The sequence below is a fragment of the Myotis lucifugus genome, unplaced genomic scaffold (genome assembly GCF_000147115.1).
Source record: "Myotis lucifugus unplaced genomic scaffold, Myoluc2.0 scaffold_64, whole genome shotgun sequence".
NCBI classification, from domain to species: Eukaryota; Metazoa; Chordata; class Mammalia; order Chiroptera; family Vespertilionidae; genus Myotis; species Myotis lucifugus.
The window spans coordinates 5,916,157-5,940,731 of NW_005871112.1; the positions used below are offsets into that span (position 1 = coordinate 5,916,157).

Here is a 24,575-nt window from a genome sequence, read left to right on the forward strand (position 1 = left end):
CAATGCACCATGCCACAGTGTTCATATTGTGCAGGAGTGGTTTCAAGAACATGAGGAAGACTTTACTTTGCTTAGGTGGCCCCCACAATCACCAGATCTCAATCTAATTGAGCATTTGTGGGACGAAGTTAAAAGAGCCATCAGGCAGCTGGTTCCACAGCCATCAAATCTCACAGAACTGGACAGTGCTATTCATCAGGCATGGTGTCAGATTCCTCGCATCACCTTTCAACATCTCAATGCCAAGAAGAATCACCGCAGTATTGAAGGCAAAAGGTGGCCCAACGAAGTACTGATGGGGTGGTCATAATAATCTGGCCACTCAGTGAATATATATATATATATATATATATATATATATATATATATATATATATATATATATATATCATGTTTAAAGGCTGTTAAATCACATTGTTTACCCATATATTCAGAAAAAAATCACTTCTACTGTCGTGGTAAACAACCTGCTTCCCTATTTATAATGGTCTGGCCCTCTAGCAACTTCAGCGCGAAATTATAGCTAATTTGCCTACAAACGTCAGGAGGTCATTATAATCTGGCCACTCAGTATAAATCTGTCATTCTCACTCCACTGAAGTGACCAATTAATTTCCTAGTGTGTTTCTTCAACTTGTATTTCCATTGGATCATAGAAAAATGTATGCACAGAGATTTAATGTTGTTCCTTTGTTTTGTTTGTTTTGTTTTGGTCTTTGCTATTCTTTGCTTAAATCTTACTGTTGTAAGTAATGATAGAATGTCCCATGAATTGATGATAGACTTGGGTATTTAGCTCCTGGCTTTTAGAGTTTGATACCAATCTCAATAAAAATATGCATTTTAGTAAAGCAACACTTGTACATTTGAAATTAGAGAAATTTTTAACAATGAGGATTCTACTTATCTGAAATGATAATGCAAGAAGAAATTTATTTTCTTACTTACACACCTCTTAATAGGATAAACTCCTTTGCCATTTAGTGGGAGCTACCAAACAAAACAAAACAAAACAAAGAAACATACCTAGTCTAAAAACAAAACAAACAAAAAAAATCACACTTCTTAAAATGCCTGTGCTCAGTTGTCAATCTTATTTCTATATTTTAAATTTATAGAGCACCACATTATTATAACAACATAATCAAATTAAAATAGGAAGCCGATATGAATGTTAATAATTTTATCTAAAATAAATTAAAGTATAAAGGGGACAAGAGACACAGTGCATGATGATTAAATATACAAATACATGAAGTAAATATATATATACTAGAGGCTCGGTGCACGAATTCATGCATCAGTGGGGTCCCTCAGCCTGGCCTGTACCCTATCTCAATCTGGGACCCCTCAGGAGATGTCAGACTGTGAGTTTCAGCCCAATCCCCCAGGCCAGGCTGAGGGACCCTACTGGTGCACAAATCCATGCACTGGGCCTCTAGTATGCATATAAGATCTTTGGTTAATCTCTTCCCACTCTCCCCCCTCCCTCCGTCCCTCTGAGATTCATCAGTCTGTTCCATGTTTCCATGCCTGTGCATTAGTGTCCGCCCCCTGGTGGTCAATGTGTGTCATAGCTAATGGCCCAACAGTCGCTTAGGCATACTAGTATATAAGCAATTTTCCAATTTGCATCACAGAGCTTTTTAAATATATGAAGGTTCTGAATGATCAGTAATTTTTGAAATGTGTGAGGTTTAAGAAAACTTTTAAATTTAATTTGCAAAAATTCAATAAAGCTGTAAATTTAGTGTATAATGTGTGTTCTTAATGCAATGTTGTACCCAGATTATAAATAATGGAGCAGAATTCATCTTCCCCACATTATTTCATTACCTCCCAAAGTATCTTTTTTTCCCCAATGTTTTCTCATGTGGAATCATTGCATAATGTAAGACATATTATAGATTCTGGTTGTACAGTATATTCTTAAAAATATTGACAAGGTTTAAAGTGTATTTCTCCAAATGTTAAAACACTAAGAAAAATATTCTATTACACTATCTAAGTGATGGTTTTTAAGAGTTTTGAAACTTTGAATATAATAAAGTAGTTGGCTTATGTTAGTTGTCATAAAGCTAAAATCTGGCCTTTGGATGTCGTTACCAGATAAAATAAATAGTTAAATGAGTATGCATGTGTAATCTTTGTGTGTGCATGTGTGTGTGCAGCCTCTTGCACAAACAAATGGACTTGAATTTCTAGAACTTTATGTTTGTTTTTGTTAAAACAATAATTACATTGATGTGTTTTATTTTCTTTTACCTATTTAAGAAAACATAATTGCATTTTTGTTGCTTTTTAAAATAATCAACAGTAATATTTGGTAAAGGAGGGGAGGTTACAAACTTGTGATTTGATCAATTGTGATCCATAGTACATCAAATAAGTAGTAGGTGCTTCCTAGTTACTGTATTAATTGATTTAAAAATATCAAGCTTATAAATGGTCATTTAAAACATGTAATCATGTATACTGAACCCATATGAATCAAATTCATTATTTCCTTTGCCTGGATGTAATTTTATGTCCCTTCATCATTATGACCCTTTGAACAACAATAACTGAGAATTTATTTCAGAATATTTGACATTTTAATGGAGTGGTTCACAAAAGGAATAACCTTTCATTTTTCAAACTTCACTAATTTCTAATCTATTATAATTTTTGGGTAATTTTGAGATGAGTTATTAGACCAGATTTGTTGATATTGTTAACAAAGATCAAAATTAATGTTTCTTTGAAGCTCTTTTTAAGCACACACAAGAAATACAATTATGTCTAAATTGTTCATAGAAACTTGAATTTGAAAGGTATTAATAATATAAAATGGTCTCTGTTAATCATCTACCATCTTATTCATAAATGACTTCAGCTCAGAGAGAATGAGATCATCAATGTCAACACCAAAAACTAAACCCTGGAATATTTAATCTATTACATAGAGTGAGAGTTTTCAGACTTTTTAGCAACATATTGTAGTTGATTTGGTTATAGCCACTTAAAAGTAATAAAACATTATGAAAATGCTTAAAATATATAATTAAGACACATAATAGGCAACTATACATCTAACTTTACAATATTCAATTTATTTTACATTCTTATAACTCCTAAAAACACAGGGCTAATACACTACTTAAAATCTATTTTCAGTGTATATATTTCTCCCTTTGTAAAACACAAACTATGGATTTTTTAAGTGGTGGAGATTTATTTAATAATAAAATTCACATTGCATATTCATTCCATTTAGTGTATATTTTATACCTCCAAATCTAATTGTAAACACATTTAGTGTATCTTCCAATAATATGCCATTTCAGTCCAATATGCTTACTAAACGAATCATTTTTAGGGTAAATTTCAATTGAATTAGAATAAAATATTAATTTTTAATAAAATTTCCTTGAATTATTATAAAGACATACACATAAAAATTCTTATGCTTTGTAAATTATTCTGATTTTGAACACATTCACTGTATTGACTATTTGTTTTGTAAAATATTCATAAGCTTAATGTATACTAAATCAAAATATATTTGTTTCTATATTGGGGTTTTTATTTAAGTACACAACTCAAAATTTAGTCTCTCATATTATTCAAAATGGCTCTTGCATTATTAATATAGAGGCTAATTTTCCAAAGTATTTTAGTTCTACTTTTTTCTTTTTTAAAAATATATTTTTATTCATTTCAGAGAGGAAGGAAAAGGGAGAGAGAGATTGAAGCATCAATGATGAGAATCATTGATTGGCTCCTCCTGAACAGCCCCTACTCAGGATCGGGCCTACAACCGGAGCATGTACCCTGATATGGAATCAAACCTTGACCTCCTGGTTCATAGGTCGACATTCAACCACTGACCCACCATGGCTGGGTTCTCAACCATGGTCCCTATATACTAGTAAAAATAGGTTGCATTATTTTATAGATATTATTATTTAAAAGTTGAAGAAATCTTATTCCTGTTCTTCACAAAATTGTATTTTTACAGTTTACGTATTACATGATCTCTAACAAGTTGCAGAAAACCCTAATTGAACTTTAGTTTTAAAATTTTCAAAAAATGAAGGACATAATTTTATACTTTAGGAAAGGCTGATTCTAGTTTATTGTCAATTTTCTTTTTGTAAAACATTTTAAGATCCATATAGGTGAAACATTTAATGTTAAAACACTCAGCCTCTTGAGTTTCTCTCTTATAATGATCTTTATTTCTACCCTTCCTTAATTTCAAACACCTATAGTCTACCTTCTCATTATCAATACTTCAGAACCTCCATAGCTTCAAATTACAAAAAGCTCACTCTTTATTCACTGCCTCCTCTTATACTTCAACTTTGACAATTCTTTGACTTTCAATGGGTTATTTAACTCACTGAGCTTGCTGTTTTCACTCTCAATCAACCCGGTGAGTTCTCGGAGCTTAAATCCTTTGATAAGATATTGGAATAATTCTATTGCATACAGTACTTTGCTATCATCCCACATAAAGTCAAAATTTTCACTGAATCCATGCCTACAACAATGCTGCTGAATGTCACTGAAGACATACTTGAAATATAGGAGTACCATAATGCATGAACCTTTTCTGCTCCCATGCCCTGATGCTAATATCTCTAGCTCAATCTTTTTTCTTGCATAACTGTTTTATTCTTTTTCAGCAAAACTTTCACACTACTACCCTATTCCTCACCTTGAAATGGCAGCTTTACTTTTTTTTCCTCCAATGAAGATTTTTAGTAATCTGAATTCCTGTGATTATGTGAAATAGATTTCCTGCTTTGCAGTGAGAATTGAAGAATGTCTACAACCAGTTTATTTACTAATCAATATTCTCTTGTGTAAAATAAAAAATATTTATTTTACATTTGCAAGATACCTACAGTATCATCACTTTTGTTTTTTATTCATTTTAATTTATTTTTGTTGTTATTTTGATTTTTTATCAACTCCAAAGTTCAATATTGTGCTGGATGTAAGTGATTCAAAGATAATTAAAATACCACTTCAAATTCAAAAAGTTTAATTAGAAGCTAATTGGCCTCAAATATAATTTATTTTTAGTGGCTTTGAGAGAAATGATGTGTAAATATATATCTATGTATCTATATATGTGTGTTTATTGGGGAGGTAGGTGCATAATCTCTATCTATCTTTTATCATCATTATCTCTATATAGCCAATCTATCTGGTCCTCTGTTCAAGAAAGAATTTGAGACAGGTGTTAACAAAAGAGAAGGGAAGTTAGCAATACAAATGATTTTAACCTTCATAAGGTGCATAAAAGTTTAATGGGCTCTGGGAATTCCCTGGGGGTTAGGACATCTGTTAGTGCTGAATGCCAGTGATTTCTGAAATCTCAGACCAACAGGGAATACAAATCAAAACTGTTCAAAGAATACTTTTTCTTATTGCCACTTACCAGGAGTTTTACAGAATATTTAGTGACTATTAAGTCTGAAATGCCACGGGAAAATAGCAGTTGCTTTCTATCCACATCTGGTGATAGGTAAGGTCGCAATGCAGTCCAGATGCCATTCGTTGCTGCTTAGTTCTAAGTCCTCATTCTGTCTGACATCTGCAACTCCTTCAATATGGCACAACACATACAAAAGAGAAAGAGGGAGCAAGAAAGTATTGCAGCCATGTTGAATAAAGTAAAAACAATCTATTTTCAATCAAATAAACATTTCCCAGGATCTGAAAAAGTGAGCACATACCCTTCCTCTCCCTGATCTGCCCAAAATTTGGCTGAATTTACTTTATTGTTCTCTTAAGAATAAATCAGAGATTTGACATTCATTTCTGGTACTGCATGAAGACCTTTTAAGATGATATCATTCTAAAATTAGCAAGACCAATAGTAATTGGATTTAGTAATTCAAGTGGATATTAGCTAATTTCTAAAACAGCGATTCTCCTGTCTTTATAAAAACATTAACTTTTTTAGCAATTTGATTGATTCTTACTTGCCTTTTAAATGTAGGTATACATTTTGCAAAATACTTTTATAATTTGTTTTTAAATAATAACACAAATCTCAATTCTTAGAGTATATATTGCCCTACAAAATCCAACTCATATATCTTGCTTCTTGTTGTTTCCTGAAGCATGCCCTTCAGTATTATAAGCTTTTTATTTTCTGTTTCTTACAAGATTAATATTCTATATTTTTCTGATTTTTTCAGAGTATACTGTGAACACATTTTCATTTTCTTCCTGATTAAAAAAACACACAAACAGACCCAAAGGGAAATTTGCTTTTGATGTCCCTTTCTTTCTCTTTTTTCCTTGGAAATACTTGTATGAGGCATGAAGTTTGGAACTTACAGTTTCTTGAATCCATGAGAAAAATTCTAAGGACAATAGCAAATGTACTACAGGAAATGGTAGGGAAGGTTAGCTAGAGCCTGTGTCTTGCAGTATGAAATAAAATTTCAAGCAGGGGGGTGGAGTGGCAATGGGGGGATAAAGACACATATGTAATACCTTAATCAATGAAGAAAATAAGTAAAAATAAATAAATAAATAAATAAATAAATAAATAAATAAATAAATTTCATTCATCATCCCAGACTTGTTTTGATGTGACCTACTATTTGTCATGTTAGTTATTAACGGCCATAAAACAATATCAATGTAAAAAATATTAAACTAAATGATCCTAAAGGTCTGACTATAAGTACTGCTGCCCTTACTTAAAATGTGGGCACTAAGTGATTCACACACGTTTTTTAATATGGCACAGATGTAATACTGTGATAGGTTTCAAAATGTACAATAAATAAATATTGCTTATATATGCATAACATTGGTTACCCAGGCCATTCTCATGTCTACTGACATCTACACTTGTATTTTTACACAAGTTTAATTCACTTGAACTTGATCTTAAGCTTCTTTGAAGGTTTCCCCTTCTCTCTCCCCCATTTTTCATTAACATCCCCTTCTTTTAACTCCTTTGACATTTATAATGAATTAAACATTAACAAGATGGCTATTTTAGGAAGGGGGTTGGAGGATAAAACAGACATTTTCACATTCTTCTTTCTTATTAGAAAGTAAATATTATTCAGCGTATTCAGCCTATACCCAGGCAAAGTAACAGAGTAACTTATTAACTTGTAAGTGGGTTACAATGAAATGTCAGAAACTTCAGTCGTGGGAATTGAACCTGAAACCTGTTGGTGTACAGATCAACACTCCAACCAACTGAGCCATCTGGCCAGGGCGATTTTCTTATTAGTGGTGGTAACTTCCATAACTGTATTGAGGTGGTGTCTGCCATGCTCCCATTGTAATTTAGTCTTTCCCCCTTTGAAATGAATAAATAGTTTGTTGGGAAGAATTTTGATACCTATTTTATTCAATGGTTTATAATTTATTACTACTACTGATCTCAGTTATCAGAGTTAAGTAACTAAGGAATATTTGAGTGTATACACATTGATAACTACTGCATCAATATGGCTTACTTATTACAGCAAAAAATTTTCTCCAGGATAGGTAATTCTATAAACTATTAAATAACTTTCTTTGGAGAAATTCCTTTGCTTGTTTTAAGAAATCTTTTAAAATTTTACCTGGGTAAAGATCTAACTAATGAACCAACAGTTTAGTTAATGTCTTGTTTAAGACCCTTGCCTTGTTATTTCCCTCAATAATAAAAAAACAAAACAAAACAAAAAAAACAGACATTTTCACATTCTTCTTTCTTATTAGAAAGTAAATATTATTCAGCTTATTCAGCTACCCCGGCAAAGTAACAGAGTAACTTATTAACTTGTAAGTGGGGTACAATGAAATGTCAGAAACTTCAGTCTTAAGAGTTTTGGTAGAAGACACATTTATGGGTCAGAGACATGGGCCTTTTAAACTCATGGCACATCAAGTGCAGGAGCATCAGAACTTGCATTGATCCTCTTAGCCCCCAGTCCCATGGATGATGCAGTGCGGGCCCTGATGAATGCTACACATGCTCTGTGTTTGCCTGAAAACTGAAGATCATCACTGAGTGTAGAAAAGCAAGTCTGATCTTTATTACCTCATCCCCTCAAGATTGATTCCTTAAAAAAAAAACACCTGGAAAATGGCCCAAGTGCACCCAAAGTCCTTGATGGTTTGCCTGACATGATAAAAACAGGTCTCTCCTGTATCTTATTGGATAACCTTACATTGCTCTAACTTATAGATTTAGATCATAAGTCATAGAATGGAGGGCCATATTGCTGTTTAAAAATACTGGGTTCCATTAGCAAAGAAGTTGGAAAAAGTAACTTCAAATGTCCCAACTCATTCAGATGGTGAGATGGTTTTAGGTTTTTTGTTTTGTTTCTGTTTGTCAGAAAGTTACTAATTGGAATGAAGTATATTTTATTGAAATATATGAGTGTATAAAATGCAAATAGTCATCAGTGGACTTAAGTTGGAGTCAATTTGCTTAATCAGACAATTTTCCTCTTAAATTTTAGCCTTGACCATTTATATTGAGAAAGTTTTCTTGATTGAGTAGGAAGACATGAGAAGGGAGCTTGAAGGAGGACTGGCTTGGTTGAAGGCAAGAATGGAAGGGAGAGAAATGAGTGATAAAAAAATTATAAAGAGCATAAGAGAAAAAAGAAAAGATGAGTATGACACAGATGAGAGCAACTTCATCATGTAATATACTTTTATAATCCATATTTAATTTCTATTATCAGCCACTTAAAGTGCTTTTTATCTGTATATATTTCATTATATGATTTTTAAGTGGGCAATATTAAAAGGAATATTGAAAAATAAAGAAATAAAATTGTAATTTAATGTATTAAAATCTGTAGGATATCCTATATAATAAAGATGTAATATGCAAATGGTGGTTCCACCGTGAAGTGTAACGACCGACCACGTAATGACCAGATCACAGATCAGCAGGAGGGTGGGTCAGCGAGCTACAAGCGGGCGGCAGAGAGCTACAGGAGGAGGCAGGGCAGCAAGATATGATGGGAGGGTTGAGGGGGGGCGGGGGAGCTATAAGAGATCGGGGCAGCAGGTGGAGAGCTACTGGAGGGCGGCAGCGAGCTACTGGTGCACGGATTCGTGTGCAGGGTAACTAGTAGTTTAATAAACCAAAAAAGGGGATCATTACTGAGAGAAAACTTCCAAGTAATATAATCATTAAGCATATAACTGGTATCCAGATGACTGTTTCTGGAAAAAAAGGAAGGCTAAGCTGATTGTTTGTGTAATGTCCACCTGAGGCAGAGAATGATCAATTTATTTTATGTCTGTTGTGGTGCGTGATGATATATTTTGTGATGATGGATTTTACTAGTTTTGGCACTTCAGAGGAGTTTTTGGCATTACTTTATTTAATTTTGATACTAAATTAACAAGTAATACATTCAAAGACTGAAAGGTTAATAGTTATCAGGGACCCATATCCCTTAAGATTTAGAAAAATTCTGAGTCTCCCCACCAGGCAAGTCTCTTACCTGACATAGAAATTGTAATGAGTAAAGAGACATTGAGCGTCAATTGCAGCCTCCAGTTTGTTTATACTGACTGTCCTCATGTAAGTTTCCTCTCAGGCTTGTACAAGGGATACAGAGTAAAGCAGTGAGGAGTGGATTAGAGAGCGTGTTACATGCAGAGTGCTATTAAGATCCACTCCTGAAAACTGTACCACTTCCACTGCTGGGAGCAATGCCAGGGGAGAGCTCAACTGAGAAGATCTCCAGGAATTGCCTTTGGCTAAAGAGTCTCCTTATGCAAGCTTATCCTATGGCCCTGGGACAGTGCACCTTCCAAGAGCTGATGCTTTGCCTGAAGGGTAATACCAGCTCCAGAGCATCCCACGAGATTAACTGGCTGGCCCCTCTGCTGTGACCTCATTGCCGTTCAAGTCTCCCCTCTGAGCAGTTCTAGGTCCTTCATGCTCCAATGAACTACCTGCAGGCAAACTTCCCTCCCAGACTCTGTTTTTGGGGAAGCCAAACTCAGACAACTAATTTTAAATAATATTAAATTAGGTGATTTGGTTAGTTTTAGTTCGGAAGTCTTATTACATACAGTCATTATTTGTAGTTGATCGCTATTGTAAATTTCCTCTGCAAAATGCTTTTCTGTGGAAAGCTATCAGAGATGTTATCCTCTATGTTTTAGGATCGATGCTAGTTCTGTGGCATTTGTTCTGCATTTCTACTCACATAATGAATGGTTAACCTGCCTTTGGGGATATAGTACACTTTATCTCAATTTCTGTTCCCCTGCTCAGTTTAAATTCTAATTGTGATTCCGATGGATAAATGAAGTTGGTTGCTTGAAAGTAAAGATTACTGTAGTTCTTACTACTTTTACCCTTACCAGAAATAGGCAGGATGAATTATCCTTGACTTTAAGTTGATCACTTAATTACTCTTCCAGGTGTTCATATTATGGTAAACTATGGATTCAGGGCAAGGGATTCTTGAAAAGTATTTATCAGTTTGGGATCCTACTTACAAGCAAAGAAAATAGCTTTGCACAAATAATCAGAAAGGGAATTATTCAGAAAGCATCAAACACCACACACACACACACACACACACACACACACATACACACACACACACACACTATTCTGAAGTAAATACCTCTAAAAATGGGATCCACAACTTTTTTTTTTTATGTAAAGATCCACATTTAAATATTTTATGTTAACCTTTGTGGGCCATACAATCTATCACACTTGTTCAAATCTGCCTTTGTAGCCCAAAAGTAGTAAAGACAACATATAAAAGAATTAGTATTTGCAAAAATAGGTGGCAATCTGGATTTGTCCTAAGTCCTATTTTATTGACCTCTACCTAAAGGAATTTGTAAATTTGTTCAACTCTCCATGTATTCTCATTCTCTCCAAACTCCTCAAAATTTTAAATAATTGTATCAAATTTCCATTGTCAGAACATGAATCAATTGCATATTCTTCAGTCACCATTAATGTCTCCTTTTTGTTGGAATTTTAAAATATTTACATAGTACCCTCTATTTCTCTTGATAAAGGTTCTTCAATCATATTATGGTTCCCTGAGTTTCCATGTTATCCTAAAGGTTGTTCTGTGACCTTTCTATTTGAAGGTCTATTTGATTACACACAATATCCCTGGTTCATATTTACTTCATTTTTTTTTCTTTTGATACAACATGTTGCCATCAAAGTTTATGACACTAATCTGACTTTCTATCTGTGAAAAGTGACTTTTTTGACTGTGTGGCCAAATCATTTATTTATTTTTGTTCTTTATTTTTAATTAAAAAGTAAAAAGTACTTTTCTTTAGTTAAATAATGTGCCCTTTTAAATAGTTGTTCTACTTTTTCTTTTACTTAAATTTGGGGGGGGATTGTGGTTTTTAGTAGTGTTCTTAGCTTGTCTCCTATATCTAAGCTTGTCTCTATCTAAAATCTTCCCTAAAAAATTCTTATATCTATCTCTTTTAAATTTTTTGTTGGAATTAAATTTTTCTTTAAATATTACACTATTCTGCTCAAACTGCCATAACAAAATACCACGCACTGGGTAGCTTAAGCAACAGAAATTGCTTTCTCACAGTTCTGGAGGCTGGACGTCCAAGTTGAAGGTCCTCTCACAGTTGGTTTCTCTGGAGGCCTCTCCTGGGCTTGCAGATGGTAACTTTCTTATTATGTCCTCACAGCAGGGCCTTTCCTCGGTGTACCTGCACTCCTGGGGCCCCTTTTTCTTCTTATAAGGGCACCAGTCCTATTTGGATTAAAGACCTACCTTTATGACTTCATTTAACCTTAATTACTTCCTTAAATGCCCTTTCTCTGAATACAGTCACATTGGGTTTAAGGCGTCAAAGTATGAATTTTCAGGGAGCACAATTAAATTCATAACAAATACTTGTAAAGATGTCTGTTTATTCTTGTGTTACTTTTAGTTTAGTCTTGATTTCTGAAATCTTTTCCTGGTATTACTGATTTTCCTTGAGCAAACAAACTGCATTTTAATGTCCTCCTATTGAACAGATGTCTTATTTCTAAGTGTTACTAATTCTGATTTATTTTTTTCATGTTTGTTATCATTGTCCTAATATCATGCAGCTTATTTTGCAGTTTGCTTCTAGTCTGTTGCCATGTTCTTCTTTAACATATGCCTTCCTCCTGCCATTGGTAGTTTGGCCCCACTTGCATTACTTATGGGACTTGTGGTATTCTGTTATTTTTGCTGGAGGATTTTTTTTCCATCCTATTTTCTATTTTATCCCTGAGGAGATTAGGGAAGATTCAAAAAGTACCACAATGTTGCCTTCTTGCCATTATCTTATCCTATATAATAAAAGCCTAATATGCAAATTGTCCCCTTGGGTGGTTGGTTGTTTGACAGGGAGACGGGGAGTTCGACCACTCGCTATGATGTGCACTGACCACCAGGGGGTAGCACAGAACATGGCAGGTGTCAGTGAAGTGGCACTGGAAGCAGGCAGCAGTGGAGGCACTGCTGGCCCCAATGGGTCCCGACAAGAGCGAGACCGTGGCAGGATGGTGGAGCCGGTGAGCAGGCAGAACCAGGCCAAGGCATGTGTGAGTGGGGGCCCGATAACCCCACTGATCGCCCCACAGACGGCAACCAGCAGCAGCGATGGGGGAGAGGGGCTGCCGCCTGGCTCCCAGGCACCGAGGGAGCCAGGTAGTGAGGGCGGGGGCCTGGCCCTGATTGATCACCCCTCAGGCAGGATGGTGAAGCAGGTGAGGGGGTGGCACCAGGCCAAGGTGGGGTGACAAGAGGGGCTGCAAGGCTGGGGGTGTAAGCTGGGGCTTGATCTCCACAGGCCACCCCAGGGACCCCACCAATGCATGAATTCATGCACTGGGCCGCTTGTTTGTTTAATAGTTACCATGTGTTATTGAATAATTGATCAAGATGGCCTTAGTATTACTGAAGACTAAGCTTTAGACAGGCTTCTTCTTGACAGAATATTCTGTCATTTATATTGCCCCAAATACTCCATGGCTCTTGATGTAGAAATGCATTCATTTTTAATGTATAAATACCACTGTTTGTCATAACTTCTTGTTTAAGAGAGACTTACCCTTTTACCATTGTATAACCTTAGAAAGGAGTATTTCTCTCTTTGGAGAAATAGGCATTTTTCTTTTCTACTCTCCATTTATTAGCAACAAAAATCCACAACCACCTATATTCATGAGAATACATGAATTCAGAATACGTTTCCAATAGGATTGCTACACTTGTTAAATCAAGTGGAAAAAAGCAGCATCATTATTTAATTGGGAACACTTTAGTATTTTTTTAATGTAGCTTTTTCGTGGATGCTGTTCAGAGGAAGATGTGTGACATATCAATTGCTCAGTACCTGCTGTTACTTGTGATTAAGAGACAGACACTGTTCAAAGGAAATTGTCTTGTAATTACTACAAAAAGCAGGCAATCAACACAAGTATTGTCTTTTTATATTTTAAAGAGAGAGAAAACTAAATTTAACCAGAATCTTTATTTGAAGAGCACAACTCATTTAGCTTAAAACTGTTTTCACAATATATCTACCACCCATGGTGATGTCTCTCAGCTCTTCTTGTGTTTATGAGTAGCTAACTTGACCTTTTAAAACTTATACTCTGAAAAATTGCCAGAAAAAGAATAAGGGGGATTTAAGACCTTATCATCAATTGCAGTATTAATATGATTTTCACTAATTAGCATATTAGTAGATTTAATCATCTTCAGTGTTAAGTTTTTAATTCTTGGTTTTGTTTTCCTAAATCTGCAAAATTTTTAACTATATAGTTAAATCTTTGAAAGAGTGGTAGAAATCACTCTCAGAACCCAAACATAAATCTTATGAAAATAAAGAAAAATAAGTATGAGAATTATTTCTATGTATTTTTATATGCTAACAGAGAGAAGTTGGGTGGCAGGAGGAAGGAATCAGGGAAATCGTGATTGTTTCTTTTATTTTTTTAATGTTTGTACTAAAGAGACAAAAGATAAAAGTAATGTGTTATTCCTTTCATTGTGGGTAAGATGTACAATTGTGTAATCTAGCAACAATAGAATAAGAGGCTGTATTTTATATCCAGATAGGTGGACAAGTGAGTACATTCAACATTAATTAACTATTATTTTTATTATTTTAGGCTCTGGAACTATACATACAAACAAGATTTTTTTTCAAGGACCAGTCAGTGAGCAGAAGCACAGTTAAGCTAGTAACTGCAATGCAACATAAGAAATGTCACAATGAAAGAATATGAGGGAAAGCCGTAATTGTATGAGTTAGGAATTAAAGATTCTGCCTAAGAGAATCAAGATAGACATCACTGCAAAAATTCCACCTTAGTGCAATAAAACATTTTAAAGAATTAGCAAGATCTCACTAGAGTCATTAGTTGGTTCTTAAATTTTAATATATTTAGGAATGAACATATAAAATCTAATTTTTCATATTTAGAGATAAAAATACATGCAATAATTTTTAAATTAGGATTCTTTTTTGATTAGTTGAATGATTGGGTACCAATTTATGACATGTTTTTATATGTATTTTAAAACTTGACCTCACTTTATATCTGCTATACAATTTTCAGAATAATATAATCTAAAAATTTACATACTCATGCTAACACACTATAGGAGAAGAAAAAGTTTTCCTTCACTCTCTAGATTCCCTGGCTGGGTAGGAAAATTTAATAAACAGAAACCTCATTGTAAATGAAGTTGCAAGGCTAGACTAGAGAGCTCCCACACATGTCACACAAAGCACACTATTGACTCCAACAAGAAGAATTCTATCTTGCATCTTTGACAGGAAGTGATACTATTATTCTACCTCAGCAGGATGAAGGAAATATTCCTCCTGGCCCATAAAGTTCACCCAATGGGAAACTGTCATAACTCAGTCAATGAAAAGTCACAACATTCCAAACTTTTAGTTTCTTGCCAATATCCATGAAAGAGTGTCTCTCCTCTGTTTCTCTGGACATGGCATGTTTTGCTATCAGACCACATGTCCTGAACTGCAGTTCTTTGTTGTTCCCCAAAAGCCCATTTTGCTGGAGAAAAGTGAAATAAGCCAGAGAAAGACATGTACCATATGATTTCACTCATATGTGGAATCCAAGGAACTGATGAACTAACAAGCAACATGATAGACTCTATAGATAGAGAGCAGCTGACAGCTCATGGGGGCAGGGGGAGCGAATGACTTGGAAGGATTGAGCAAAAAAGAAAAAAAAAGAGTAAGAACTCATGGACATGGACAGCAGTGTGGTGAGAGGGTATATGGGGATAAATGGTGATGGAAAAAATAATGAAGTCAACATTATTTATACATATTATGTATAATACTAGAAGCCCGGTACACAAAATTTGTGTACTTGGAGGAGGGGGGTGTCCCGTAGCCCAGCCTGCACCCTCTTCAATCTGGGACCCCTCAAGGGATGTCTGACTGCCGGTTTAGGCCCGATCCCTGTTGGACATCCCTCTCACAATTCGGGACTGCTGGCTCCCAACTGCTCCCCTGCCTGCCTGCCTGATTGCCACTAACCGCTTTTGCTTGCCAGCCTGATCACCCCCTAACCACTCCCCTGCCAGCCTGATTGACACCTAACTGCTCCCCTGCCGGTCACCCCCAACTGCCTTCCCCTGCCAGCCCAGTCGCCCCTAATTGCCCTCCCCTGCAGGCCTGGTCGCCCCTAACTGCCCTCCCCTGCTGTCTTGATTGCCCACAACTTCCCTCCCCTGATAGCCATCTTGTGGCTGTGGGTGCCGCCATCTTTGAGGGTGGGGAAATTAACATATTCCCTCCTTATTGGCTGTGGGCGCCTCCATCTTTGTGATGGTGTGAGGGTCAATTAACATATTCCCTCTTTACTAGATAGGATTGTGGAATCCACAATATTCTAGAGACCTTTAAAATATGTATATTTAAAAAAAAGATTAAGTATCTTGTCAATGTCATGCAAACAGGAAGTGGAAAGTTGGGGTGTGAATTTTTCTAACTCTAGACTTAATTGTGTTTCTTTGAGGTCTTCCAAATCATCATTTTCCTTGCTTGAAATTGTATATGTAGTTAGTGATAACAATTGCAATGACAAGTAATTTATATTTTTGGTAAATCCTAACTAATGACTTCTCTTTTTTCATTAGAACTGTATATGGGAATGTAACTGTGGGGGAGGGGTTTGGAGCTCTGTTGGTGAGGAAAAAAATGAATCAAGGATGACATGTAAGTTTTTAGCTTGAGGAGCAGGTTGGATGGTGGTGACACTTACTGAAATGGCCAAGACTAAGAGAGGAAAAGTTTTGAGGGGTTGGGAATCAAGAGTTATGTTATCTAAGTGAGAGAAGGTTGGTAGGCAGTCATGTCTGTGGGTCTGGAACTCAGGGGAGATGACAAGGTAGGAAGGTGAAGCTCCTGACTCCTCTAGTGTGAAAAGCAGAGACCTTCACGAATGTGATGTTTGTGTGGTAGGTCCCCAGCCAAAAAGGAAAAGTCCTCCGGGAGAAGAAGCACGTCTCCTCGGAGTGACAGAAACGGAAGCCCTCAACACTCAACGGTCAAAGTGAAACAAGACCATGAGGACCATCTGTCCCGGGGAGAATGGGAGGATTGGCAGCACTGGGAGGCTTCAGGCAGGAACACAGGCGAGCTAGGAACAGTGACCCAGACAGGCACAGGGGCCGCCCCCATCAGAGGAGAAGCTCTGATGAGAGCCCTGGGAGTGGGAAGGCTCAGGGACCTGATGGAGCCCTTCAGAACCTGCAGGCCCCGGAGGCAGAGCGGGAACCTTATAATGCCCCATGGGGGAGGGAGCATCGCCAAAGGATTGAAGTCAGTACCAGCGGTAATGAGTCTCCGGAGTTGGTTTCTCACCTGGTGGCAGCAACCAAAACAAAGAGGTGCCTGTTAAAGAACAGCCAATCTTCAACTTTCTGGGGGCATTTCTTGAGGAAAACTACCCTTCTGAGGTGTAGTCATTGAAAGCGACCCCCCAAAGCACTTATCCCCTATAAAACGGTGGCGTCTCTACCCCTTTAAAAATTAAGAGGTGCTTCCAATCATGCACATCCTGGACAAAGCGCTTACCTCCTAGGACGACACGGCCCTAACGCAGACATTCCAATCGATTATCCCTCTGGTTCAAACCAGCATGCGATCTTCCAGCAGAGGCTTGTGGAATACACCTGTGCAGACAGGACAGGTGGCCGCAGGGTGAAGCCCTACCTCATTGGCCTTGGCTCAATGGAATATTCTCGAATAACAAGCGCATTGAACCAAAGAGATACTATGAACTGAAAGAAAAAGATGTACTTAAATTTGGGTTCAGCAGCAGAGAGTATGTTCTGTTTCATGAGTCCTCTGACACTTCTGAAGTAGACAGCAAGAAGGAGGAGGGGGAGGAGGAGGAGGGAGAGGAGGAGGGGGGGAAGAGTAGGAGAAGGAGGAGGAGAAGGAGGTATCTGAAACCTAACAAACTAACCAACACCCCAAAGCCTTGAGAGACCTTTCCTTCCTGCCAAGGTTTTGTGATTGACACAAGAGCTCCCGGGGCTCTTTGTAATGCCTCTTATTGCTTTAAGTCTTTCCTGGGTTGCTGACCAGTTTATGTTATAATGGAAGAGAACTGACTTGTGTTTGTTTGAACTTTTTTCTGTGGCACATCTGCCACTTGCCTGTGGGCAAATGTTCTCAGAGCAGCCTTACCAACACATCCTGTTCTAGAAACATCATGTTCTCCTAGAAGCATTGTGGCTTCAGTTGGCGCTTTCAGAACTGCTGCCTAGGAAACTATAAACCCTTGTCTAAGGAGGAATTGTGGCTTGTTCTCTTTATTTATAGGCTTTGTGGATTTGTTTTGTTTTTGTTTCTGGGGCAAATCCCTTAACAGAGAATCTTTCTAAGCTTTGGTTATCATGAAAACAGCCTCTGGTAGATACCAAAGCTTTGACCTGGTTGAGCTCTTGAGTCACAGAGGTTGATTTTGCACTTCTTTTTTGGGGAGTGGGAATTTACCACATGACCTCATTATTGACTGTTAGAATTAAACAGATGCTGCATGGAGCCTGCTTAAGCATTTGACTGTACAGGAAGATCATGACTGCTGCCAGTGAGGGCTGATTTAATGTCAGGAGAGGCTGAGATGCATAGTGGATCTGTTTCCTGTGAGACAATTCCGATTTCTCCATGGAACATGTACATAACAACTTTGACCCTCTTATCTGTTCTTCAACTTCGCATTTTTTAAAATATATTTTATTGATTTTTTTTTACAGAGAGGAAGGGAGAGGGATATAGAGTTAGAAACATCGATGAGAGAGAAACATCGATCAGCTGCCTCCTGCACTCTCCCTCCTGGGGATGTGCCCACCACCAAGGTACATGCCCTTGACCGGAATCGAACCTGGGACCTTTGAGTCTGCAGGCTGACGCTCTATCCACTGAGCAAAACCGGCTAGGGCCAACTTTACATTTTTATTCAAATGTTATCTCTTTCTCTTTTGAGAAACACTATCATTTATGTGGCAGGGTCCTTGCTTTCTTCTAACAACATGTGTACATGTCTTAAGGAGGATGTGTAGTTTACATGTTTCATCTTTTTAAAAACATTTAGAGAGGTTGTATTTACCTTCCCAAGACTGAAAAGTATGGGAATTGCCCACTTTCCTAATTTTCCACTACAGGAATCTTAGTAAGTAGACAATTTATAACTACTTACATATATATAGTGTGTGTGTATATATCTAATTGTGTGTGAAAGAGCTGCATGCTGATTTTCATAGGAGAATGTTTTGTGCTGTAAATGTAATGGTACATTATAGGGAAAGCCTCCCTGCATTTGAAGAGCAGGTTTTCATTTATATTTATTTTGGGGCTAAAAAAATAAAATTTATAAATATAACTCCCCCACCCCCCAAAAAAGAACTGTGTATGGTTAAAAATAATCAAATTCATATATATATATATATAATGTTTTACATATAAACCAATTCCTAGATAAAATTATATTGGTGCTAGGTCAGTGCAATTAGTCTGATTAAAAAGAAAAGCATTTTTAACTTTTCTGTCTGGCTTATTTCTCTTAGCATGATATTCTCAAGATCCATCCATGCTCTTGCAAAAGATGGCATTTCTTTTTTTTCATGACTGAGTAGTGTTCCATTGTATACGTGGACCTCATCTTGCTTATCTAATTATTTATCAAAGGACACTTCAGTTTTTTTTTCCATGTCTATGCTGCAATGAACCTGGGGTACATATATTTTTGCAAATAAATGTTTTCAAAATTTTCAGGTAGATACTCAGAAAAAGAGTTATTATGTCCTCTGGTTACTCTATTCTTAATTTTTTGAGGAGCCTCCACACTGTTTTTCATGGTGGCTGTACCAGTTTACATTCCCACCAGCAGTGAATGAGAGTTCCTTTATCTCTGAAACCTCTGCAATACTTGTTATTACTCGTCTGGTTACTAATAGCCATTCTAACCGGTGTGAGGTGATATCTCATTGCAGTTTTGGTTTGCATTTCTCTAATGGCTAGTAAAGTTGAGTATCTTTTCATATATATGTTGGCCATTTATATGTATTCTTGGGAGAAGTATCTGTTTGGTATTGTTTTTGTTTTTATTTTAGAGTGGTTGGTGTTGAATTGCATGATTTCTTATGAGTTTGCTCATATATGGTATATAAAACTGAAGGCAACAAATGAACAAACAAGAAAACAAACAAAAACTCATAGACACAGAGGAGTATGGTGCTAACCAGAGGGTGGCAGGAGGTGAGAGAGGGTAAAAAAGGGATAAAAGGTGATTGAAGGAGACTTGACTAGAGGTAATGAACACACAATACAATGTACGGATGATGTATTGCACAATTGTACCCATGAAACGTGTATAATTTTCTTAACCAATGTCATCCCAATAAATTTAATAAAATTTTTAAAAGTATTTTTAGTTAAAATGTAGAGTGAATTAAATAAAAGTAAACAAAAATAACATGACACATGAAGAAAAGAAAGAAAACAACTACTATTAAGAAAACTAGAAAGATATTTTATTATGTAAGAAGTACACAGTTTACCATAACAATGTAATTTAGACCATGATATCAATTTTGATCCAAAATCATTAGCTAGTTTCCCAGAAAAGTTAGCTGAAACGTTTGAAAAGCAGATTTGTGACCAATATTTAACTTAGATGAAGTGAGGATTAAATGCTCAAGGAGAGGAAGAATCTTTCTCTCCCATATATATTTACCATTTAAAGACATTATATCCTAAGTATCCTGAAACACCAATCAGAAAGAATATATGCACCCCTATATTCTTAGCGGCACTATTTTCAATAGCGAAGATCTGGAAACAGCCCAAGTGCCCATCAATAGATGAGTGGATAAAAAAAAAAGTACATTTACACCATGGAATACTACACAGCATTAAAAAGAAAGATCTCTTACCCTTTGAGACTGCATGGGGGTCCTAGAGAGTATTATGCTAAGTGAAATAAGCCAGTCAGAGAAGGACAAGTGTCACATCATCTCACTCAAATGTGGAATCTAATGAACAAAATAAACTGAAGAACAAAATAGATCCAGAGACATAGATGACATGGCACAGACTGATGAACCTTAAAGGAAAAGGGAGAGGCAGGTGGGAAGAGATTAACCGAATAATTTATCTGCATATATGCATAACCCATGAACACAGACAATAGTGAGGTGAAAGCCTGGAGGGGGGACAAATGCCAGGTGGAGGGGATCATCTGTAATATTTTCAACAATAAAGATGCATTTTAAAAAATAAAGACATTCAGAAGCATTTTTAACACATTTTACATTGGGTCAGATAATCCAAGTTTTGAACATTTTAATATGTTTTAGAAAAAAAATCAAGAATGTCAATGTTTAAGAAACACTAATAGGAAAACACATGATTTCAAACTCTTTAGACTTGTACTTTAAAATATCTTCTGCAGAGAATTCACCCAATATAAACTCTCATGGTGCATTGTGTATATTCTGTTTACAAATGCTAAATATTTGTTTTAAAATTATCTAAGTTTACTTTCTTTTACATGATGTTTATGAACAAAACTTGATCTTTGATGTACAGAATGCATTTATAGATTTGAAAGCCTGATTTATGATGTATTTTTTATTGATTCAATAATATTCATTATTAAAAACTAAGACAAAAGGAGCAGTTCATCTATCCTTACTAATAAAAGCCTAAGTAGTCGTCATGCCATGATGCCCTCACACCGTCACAAGATGGCTGCACGCACAGCGGGCACGTGCAGGTGGGTGGGGCTGGGCTTGACACTGCCTGTGTGGCACAGAGCCTGCCTGGGAGTCCTGCCTGGGAGTCCTGCTTCCTCCTGGCTCCACACGTGTATATAGTATATATTTTATATATACTAGAGGCCCGGAGCACAAAATTCGTGCACTCAGGAGGCGGGTCCCCTGGCTCTGCGAGGCGAGGCCTGCCTTGGGGTCTGGCGAGGCCTGCCTGGGGTCCCTCAGCTCTGCGTGGCAAGGCCTGCCTGGGGGTCCCGCCTCCCGGCTCCATGCAGCGTGGAGGCGGGACTTCCGGCTCCAGCCTACCTCTTTGGGGCAATTCATCGAGAAGCCCCAGATGGGTAGACAGGGCCTACCTCTTTGAGGCGATTGATCGCAGGGCTCCCACACTGTGACAGGGCACAAGCCAGGCTGGGGGACCAATCCCCCTGAGTGCACGAATTTTATGCTCTGGGACTCTAGTATATATAAAAGCCTAAGGACCGTTACGACCGAACGACTGGAATGACCAGAACGATAGGTCAACCAGTCACTATGATGCATACTGACCACGAGGGGGCAGACACTCAATGCAGGAGCTACCCCCTGGTGGTCAGTGTGCTTCCACAGCCAACTTCCCGCAGTCTCTCCACCTGGTCAGTCGTGGTCCCTTCCTCCTGGCCAGCCGTGGTCCCTCCCCCTGGATGGCCCCTCCCCTATGGCCAGTGGGCAACCTCCCACAGTCCCTTCTGCACCCCCCACCCCACCGGCTGCAGGGCCAATCAAGGGACCCCACCCATGCACAAATTCATGCACTGGGCCTCTAGTATTATAATAAAAAGTAATATTTTCAGTAACAAGCATTCTATACACATAAACTTATATCAAAATTTATTTTGAAATGTTGTCAGGGGCAGGAATCAGAAATATTTAAGCAAAAATGTTAGTCAATTTTAGAAATAATTTTAAAAAGTAAGCATTTATATTGCTACATGACAACTAAAAATATTCAAAGCAAAGAAACTTTTCGAATAGGCATTCTTATATACATAGCTAAGAGTTTATATTCTAGTACTTCAGCCATTCATGTGTAAAATAACTTTCTTAAAGTGCTTCAAATATTGAAAATAGATGAATATATTTAACAAAATAAGGATTCTCTATTTATAATTTCCGCCCCCTTCCTTTGAGGGGGGTGTTGTAGGACTACAAAAGTGTTTTTCTGTTCAGCTTGAATATCATGCATTGAAATGAGCAGCTCTGAATTAATGAGGTCATGAGGTCTAAGTAAAATATAAGTTTTTCTATGAATTTAAAGCTGTATATGTCAATTTTTTCTTCTTAACACACATTTGCTGGCATAGGCTTGTAAAATCTAGATGATTTTTTTAACAGACCTTATTTCTTAGAGCACTTTTAGGTTCACAGAAAAGTTGAGTATAAGTTACAAAGGTTTTACCTATGCCCCTATTACCCACTTTTCCAACCCAGCCTGCCTTACTGTCAATGTCCTACACTAGAGTGGAACATTTGTTTCAACTGATGAGTCTACATTGACATGTCATTATCATACAAAGACTATAGTTCATATTAAAGTTCACTCTTGGTGTGGTACATTCTATGAGTTTTGGCAAAAGTATAATGACATGTATCCACCATTATAGCATCATATAGAATAGCTTCTACTGCCCTAAAAATTCTCTGTGCTCTATTTTTATCTTCCTCCAACCTAATCCTTGGCAACTAATGCTTTTTATATTGTCTCTGTAGTTTCACCTTTTCCAGAATGTCATATAATTGGAATCATATAGTATGTAGCCTTTTCAGATTGGTTTATTTCCACTTAATAATATGGATTTAAGGTTGTTCCGTGTCTTTTCATTGCTTGATAGTTCATGTCTTTTGAGCACTGAATAATATTCTATTATCTGATATACAATAATCATTTATCCATTTTTCTGCTGAAAGATATCTTTGTGGTTATAAATAAAGTTGTTACAAACATTCATGTGCAGATTTTTATGTGGATATAAATTTTCACCTTATTTGCATAAAACCAAGGAGCATCGTTGCTGGGTCATAGGGTAAGAGTATGTCAAGTTTTGTAAGAAACTGCCAAATGGTTTCAAATGTGGCTGTACTATTTTACATTCCTACCGGTCATGCATAAGAATTTCTGTTGTTCCACATCCTTGCCAGCATTTTGTCAGTGTTTGGATTTTGGTCATTCTTGTAGGTATGTAATAGTAACTCATTGTTCTAATTTGCATTTCTCTGATAACATATGTAGAGCATCTTTCCATTTGCTTATTTGTCAGTTGTATATTTTCATTGTTGAGGTCTTTTGCCCATTTTTTAAAAATATGTTTTTATTGATTTTAGAGAGAGAGGAAGGAAGAGGGAGAGAGAGAGAGAGAGAATCATTGAGGATAGAATCATCAATCAGCTGCCTCCTACATGCCAAATACTGGGGATCAAGCCTGCAAGCCTTGCATGTACACTGACTGGATTTGAACCTGTGACCTCCCAGTGTATGAGATGATGTTCAACCAGCTGAGCCACACCAGCCAGGGCTCTTTTGTCCATTTTTTAAATTGAATTGTTCATTTTCTTGTTTCTGAGTTTGAATATTTGGATAGCAGTCCTTTATCAGATCTGTCTTTTGCAAATAGTTTCTTCTTGGTTGTCAGCCCTTCATTTTTAACAGCAACAAAGCTTCATAAACTGATGTTCTCTCTCTGTAGACAACTCATTCTAGCCCTGGGCATGACATATGTTATATGTCACAGCATCTAACTCCTTAACCTGTTCCAAAAACAAATCTATGTGCACCATGAGGACCCACAATTATTGTTGTGGCAATTACTTTATGTTTTACAAGTTCTATTTGTTAATGTCCTTAAACAATGGCCTGTGCAAGGTCTAGGGGCATTAATAGGTTTTCATTTGCGCATTGAATAAGCGGTGATCTTTCTCTAGGTTAATAGGTTAAAAAAACATGTGACCAGTTCTTCAGTGACTCTAATAGATTGTTAAACTAGGTAATCTGCTACACTAAATTTCTAAATATCTACTGAAAAAGAAATCCTGAAATATTTACTATGGACATGTCAAATATGTGGCACAGAAACTGTCACTCGTTTGACGCTATCCCTTACTCAAAGACCCAAAGGCAGGTTTTGTTTTTTTTTGTTTTTTAAATATTTTTATTGATTTCAGAGAGGAAGGGAAAGGAAGAGAGAGAGAGAGATAGAAGCATCAATGATGAGAGAGAATCATTGATTGGCCGTTTCC

At 36.8% G+C, this 24,575-nt stretch overlaps 1 pseudogene; it reads left to right on the forward strand.

Moving 5' to 3' along the window:
• The first annotated feature begins 12,436 nt into the window (after positions 1-12,436).
• LOC102442460 lies at positions 12,437-17,414 on the forward strand (annotated as a pseudogene).
• The last annotated feature ends 7,161 nt before the right edge of the window (positions 17,415-24,575 follow it).